We start from the raw sequence: 5,625 nt of genomic DNA, 5'->3' as shown, positions 1-5,625 counted from the left end.
CTGCGGCATGTCCAGCCTTGTCTGTATGGATGTTGAAAAGCATCTGGTGGCTATGGTGGCGCATCCAGCTGTCCAGTCCCCAGCTTCCTGCTGGTGGCAGCAGAGCCTCCTCACTCTGCATCTCAGCTGAGGCGGTGTGCGAGCTCTTGACCTCAGCACCAGAGGCCATTTCCTGGAGATGCTCTGAGTGCCATTCCTTCTTTATTACAGTTTCTGTCCTTTGAAACAGCTGCGGTAATTTTCTAGTCCTGAAACTAGACCGTGACTGATACAGACACGTTTCACTCCTCACGATAGTAATGTAAGCATGATTGTGCCAGAGACTATTCTAAGTAAGTCACTGTCACTCATCAGATTTTACAAGTGAGAAAACTGAGATGCTGAGAGATTCAGTGGCCTCGATCATGCAAGTAAATGGTTTATGCCTAGTGACGTCATCTCTATGCATGTCCTGACCTCAATTGATAAATGCATTTTTCATCATCCCCAGCACCAACCTCTGCTTTGAGGAGGTTGGGAAAACCAAGATTTCATTTAGTGCCTCATAGTAAACACTAGGTAGATAAAGGATATTGTGGTAATTTTTCCTTAACTATTTGGCTTTCTCCATAATAATGCAGTGAATTAAACCTGCCTCCTGCAGAGCAGCTCAGCTGAAACTGATAGGGAGCCATAAATTATCCTTTCTGGTTTTAGATTTTTCAAAGTCAGGTTCATTCACACCCATCTGCAAGGTGCTGATTCCACCTGTATAGCTGAATTACAAAGAAGAAACGCTCACTCTATTCTTTAAGCAGTGCAGGGAGTGTCCAACTGTAACATGCACCTAAATCTTCATGGCAGATTCCTGGGCCCTGTGTCAGAAATAGGGAATCAACATTTCTAGGCCAGGAGCCCAGCAACCTGCATTTTAACCAGCATGCCGGCTGAGTCCCACAGCACCCCATGGAGTAGAACTTGGTTAGAATGCCTAAATACACCCGAATCAGCTATCATATTGGAGCAAAGCCCTGGGTTCAACTTCTGCATACACTATTTACCAGCTGGGTGACTAAGCCACTTACCTCTTTTAGCTTCTGTTTTCTTATCTATAGAATGAGATTGACCATACTATCCTCCTGATGATAAAATTATTGTGGATTAAATGCTAAATTATATAAAAAGCATTTAGCACAGTTCCTGACGGACAAGTGTTGTTGTTGTTGCTGTTGGTGATTGTTACTGGAATGCTGCCACGATGCCCGAATCACCTCGCCCATATTTTTAGTCCTATCATTGCTCTACCAAAGCACATGCTTCACAGTGGAGCACCTTGAACTTGAGTGCATGTGTGCTGGGTGTGTTTTTATATGGCACAATTGCAGAAAATCTAGGGGTCCTAATGGATAAGCAGCTGGGTACTCATGCAGTCATTCATTCATTAACCAAAAATTGTTTCATTTATGTGCTGCATTCTGCTATATTGTGGGGACAGCAAGATGAATATGACATAACTAGAGGCCCAGTGCACGACATTCATGCACGGGGGAGGGGTGTCCCTCAGCCCAGCCTGCACCCTCTCCAATCTGGGACCCCTCGAGGGATGTCCGACTGCCCATTTAAGCCCCGATCCTAGTAGGATTGGGCCTAAACGAGCAGTCAGACATCCCTTTCACAATCCAGGACTGCTGGCTCCCAACTACTTGCCTGCCTGCCTTCCTGATTGCCCCTAACCACTTCTGCCTGCCAGCCTGATCACTCCCTAACCACTCCCCTGCCAGCCTGATTGATACCTAACTGCTCCCTTGCCAGCCTGTTTGCCCCTAACTGCCCTCCCCTGCAGGCCTGGTCACCCCTAACTGCCCTCCCCTGAAGGCCTGTTCCCCCCCAACTGCCCTCCCCTGCAGGGTTGGTCCCCCCCAACTGCTCTCCCCTGCAGGCATGGGTCCCCCCCCAACTGCCCTTCCCTGCAGGCCCTGTCGCCCCCAACTTCCCTCCTCTGCCAGCCTGGTCACCCCTAACAGCCCTCCCCTGCAGGCTTGATCGCCCGCAACTGCCCTCCCTTGCAGGCCTGGTCCCTCCCACCTGCTCTCCCCTGATGGCCATCTTGTGGTGGCCATCTTGTGCCCACATGGGGGCAGCCATCTTTGACCACATGGGGGCAGCCATCTTGTGTGTTGGAGTGATGGTCAATTTGCATATTACTCTTTTATTAGATAGGATGATCTTGAAGTCTGAGAAAGAAGGTACCGACACAAGCAACTTTAATATAATATTACACAGTAGAAAAGAATAACTTAGTCTTGTTAGTGAAAATTTTTAATATGTGTTAACATACAAAAGTATAACAATAGTTAAAGTTTAACATTTGAAACTGTGATATAGTATAGGTACTACATACAACTCTCTGCATACCTTTATTGTAGGGTTGTTAAAGCTTAACGGCACAAACATGGTTTACAGAAGATTGAGAAGCATCAAAGGCCATCATTGACCTGGTGAATGGGACATACAAGGCTGGGATTGTTTTTCTTAAAATTATACCTTTATTCAGTCCATTTCCTTGACCTCAAATGTCCCTTTCTCTTTTTCTTCCTTTATCCGCACCTTAAAAATTCTTTACCTCTCACTTCCTCCACATATCCTACTCTGATTACCATCAGCCTCATTGATCTCCGTCTCCTCCGAACTCCATTATGCCACATGTTCCTCAAATATTCATGAAATGCCTTATTAGGGGAGCAGGATGTATAAGAACAGGGTGAGATCAGAAAGGCATCCCAGTCTGATGATGTATGGCCTTGAGGCCCCAGTAATGACTCTGGAATTTCCTTGGAGTGGTAAGAAAAGCCATTGGCGTTTTCAACAGGGATGTGTGATGTGCTTACATTTAAAGAAGATTCCTCTGCTTGCTCTGTGGACTACAGAGTGTAAATTATGGGTAGAAGCAGGAGACCAATTAGGAGGTCTTGCAATACTCCCAGTAACAGAAACTGGTAGCTTGGACTGTGGTCTCAGTGTCTGAGGTTGAGAAGTTGTTGCGTTTGGGACATATTCCAAAGGGATAGCTGATGTGGTTAATTTGATCATAGTAGGTAGAGGATACGAGATAGATAATGTGCTTCCTTTCACGGAGTTTATGTTCTAAAGTAGAAACCTTTATTAGATTCCTATTTTAGCTGTATCAAATTATCACCAACATAATGTATTAAAACAATACATTTGTTATCTTATAGTTCTGGAGGTCTGAGGTTCAAAATCAGTCTTACTGGGCAAGAGTTGAGGTATAGTTGGGGTTCTTCTGGAGGCTGCAAGGAGAACCAATTTTCTTGCCTTTTTCCACCATTTAGAAGCCACCTGCATTTTTTGCCTCATGGCTGCTTTCTCTGACTTCAAAACACATCACTCTAACTCTGCTTCCAGCAGCACATCACCCTCCTGCCTCCTGCTTTTAAAGACACTTGTGATTACCTTGGACCCATCCAAGTAAACTAACATAACCTCATTATCTCAAAATCCTTAATTTAATCATATGCATATATTCCCAGGCTACAGGGGTTAGGATATAGATGTCTTTGAAGAGCTGATATGCAGCCTTATTAGAGACCCCACATTTCTAATGGAAAATAAATAAATCATTTAGTTTCCAATCATGATCTTTTAAGGAAAATTAAACAGGGTAACAGAATAGAAACTGAATGTGGTGTGATGTTGAGGTTGCCAATTTTGAAAAGGAATGTTGAGACATGGTATTCAAACAAGCAGTCCCATTAATAAGAAGGAGTGAGCCACATAAATATCTTAGGGAAGAGCATTCGGTGAAAGGACCAGCGAATGTGAAAACAAATGTGGTGTGTTTGAGAAACCCAGAAGCTGCTGTGATTTACGGGACTGCAATGGGCAAGATGGGACCTGAAGTTGGAGAAGCTTTCAGGGGTCAGATCAAAGATGGTAAGAAGACTGGATTTTAAGGAAAATGCTGAGAGAAAAGCTGTGCTTGGGTGATGGTAGGTAGTCAACAGAAGCTAGCTTCTTTTTAGTTTTTAAAGAATATTGGGAAGCCATAAGAGGGAAGTGGCATGATGAGGCTCACAAAGCCTTCTGGGCTTCTGGGACAGAAAAAAAATAAATAAAATAAGGCTGCCCTAACCGGTTTGGCTCAGTGGATAGAGCGTCGGCCTGCAGACTGAAGGGTCCCAGGTTCGATTCCGGTCAAGGGCATGTACCTTGGTTGCGGGCACATCCCCAGTGGGAGGTGTGCAGGAGGCAGCTGATCGATGTTTCTCTCTCATCGATGTTTCTAACTCTCTATCCCTCTCCCTCTCTGTAAAAAATCAATAAAGTATGTTTTAAAAAAATAAATAAGGCTGCTGTTTCAGTCAGAGTTCAGTCAGGAGACAGAAATCACACCAATTATTTGAATGGGGAGAATTTAGAGAAACTTAAGAATAAAATAATAGTCTGTTATATGTACACACATTTCCCATTTTTTGGTACTCTGGTCCTTTGTGTAGATCCAAGTTTCCCTCTGCTATAATTTTTCTTTACTGAAAATTTTCCTTTTCTTGTAGTGAAACAGTGAGCCTTCCTCTAACATTTCTTGTAGTGTAGGTATGCTGGTGACAGTCTCTCAGTATTTTTGTTTGTCTGAGAAATCTTTATTCTGTCTTTTTAAAAAACATATTTTCATTAGATACAGAATTCTAGTTTGACAGATTTTTCTTTCAGAACTTTAAAGATGCCATTCCATTGTCTTCTGATATGCATGGTCTCTGACAAACAGTCCGTTTTAGTTGTTATATTTGTTATTGTATGTATATAAAATATGTCTTTTTGTTCGGCTACATTTAAAATTGTCTCTTTTTCAGAAATTTGATTCTGATCTGCTTCAATGTGGTTTTCTTTATTTTCCTGATTGGAGTTTATAGGTTTCATCAAATTTATTAAAATTTCAGCCATTGTTTCTTTAGATAATTGTTCTAACCCCTTTTTATCTCCCCTCCTTCTGGGACTCCAATTACACATGTGTTAGATCACTTGCTCTTATCCCATATGTCACAGAGATTTTGCTCATTTTTTCAGGTTCTCCCTCTTGCCTTCAGTCAGGGTCAGACCTCACTTTGTTCTGACTGCTCTCCCAGCCTTATCTGGCTCTTTCCCCATTTTCTTGCAAACAGATGTTTCCTTTAATGAAATCCTTGCACATTTAATCTTATTTTGATATCAGCTTTTTTGAGAATCTAGAATAACATGGTTTCTATTGAGTAATTTTTCTCCCAATATATTGTCTTCTTTTAAAGAGTGCTGAAGTTTGTTTTGGCAAGCAGTGAAATTACTTGTAGGTCAGCCTGGTCATTTCAACACTTGTTTTCAAACTTTATTAGGGTATATCTAGAGTAGCCTTTACTTTATTTATTTATTTATTTATTTACTTACTTATTTATTTTTAATACTCACCCAAGGATATCTTTTTACTGATTTTAGAGAAAGAGAGGAAGGGAGAAGGAGAAAGAGAACATGTGAGACAGAAACGTTGATTGGTTGCCTCTTGAAACCAAAACCTTTTAGTGTGTGGGACAACCTACAACCACCTGAGCCACACCAGCCAGGGCTATTCTAAGGATAATTTGAAACTATTGAAGTGTC

This window comes from Plecotus auritus (assembly GCF_963455305.1).
Source record: "Plecotus auritus genome assembly, chromosome: 2".
NCBI classification, from domain to species: Eukaryota; Metazoa; Chordata; class Mammalia; order Chiroptera; family Vespertilionidae; genus Plecotus; species Plecotus auritus.
The sequence above is the reverse complement of the archived record's forward strand: the minus strand, read 5'-3'. Positions refer to the sequence as shown.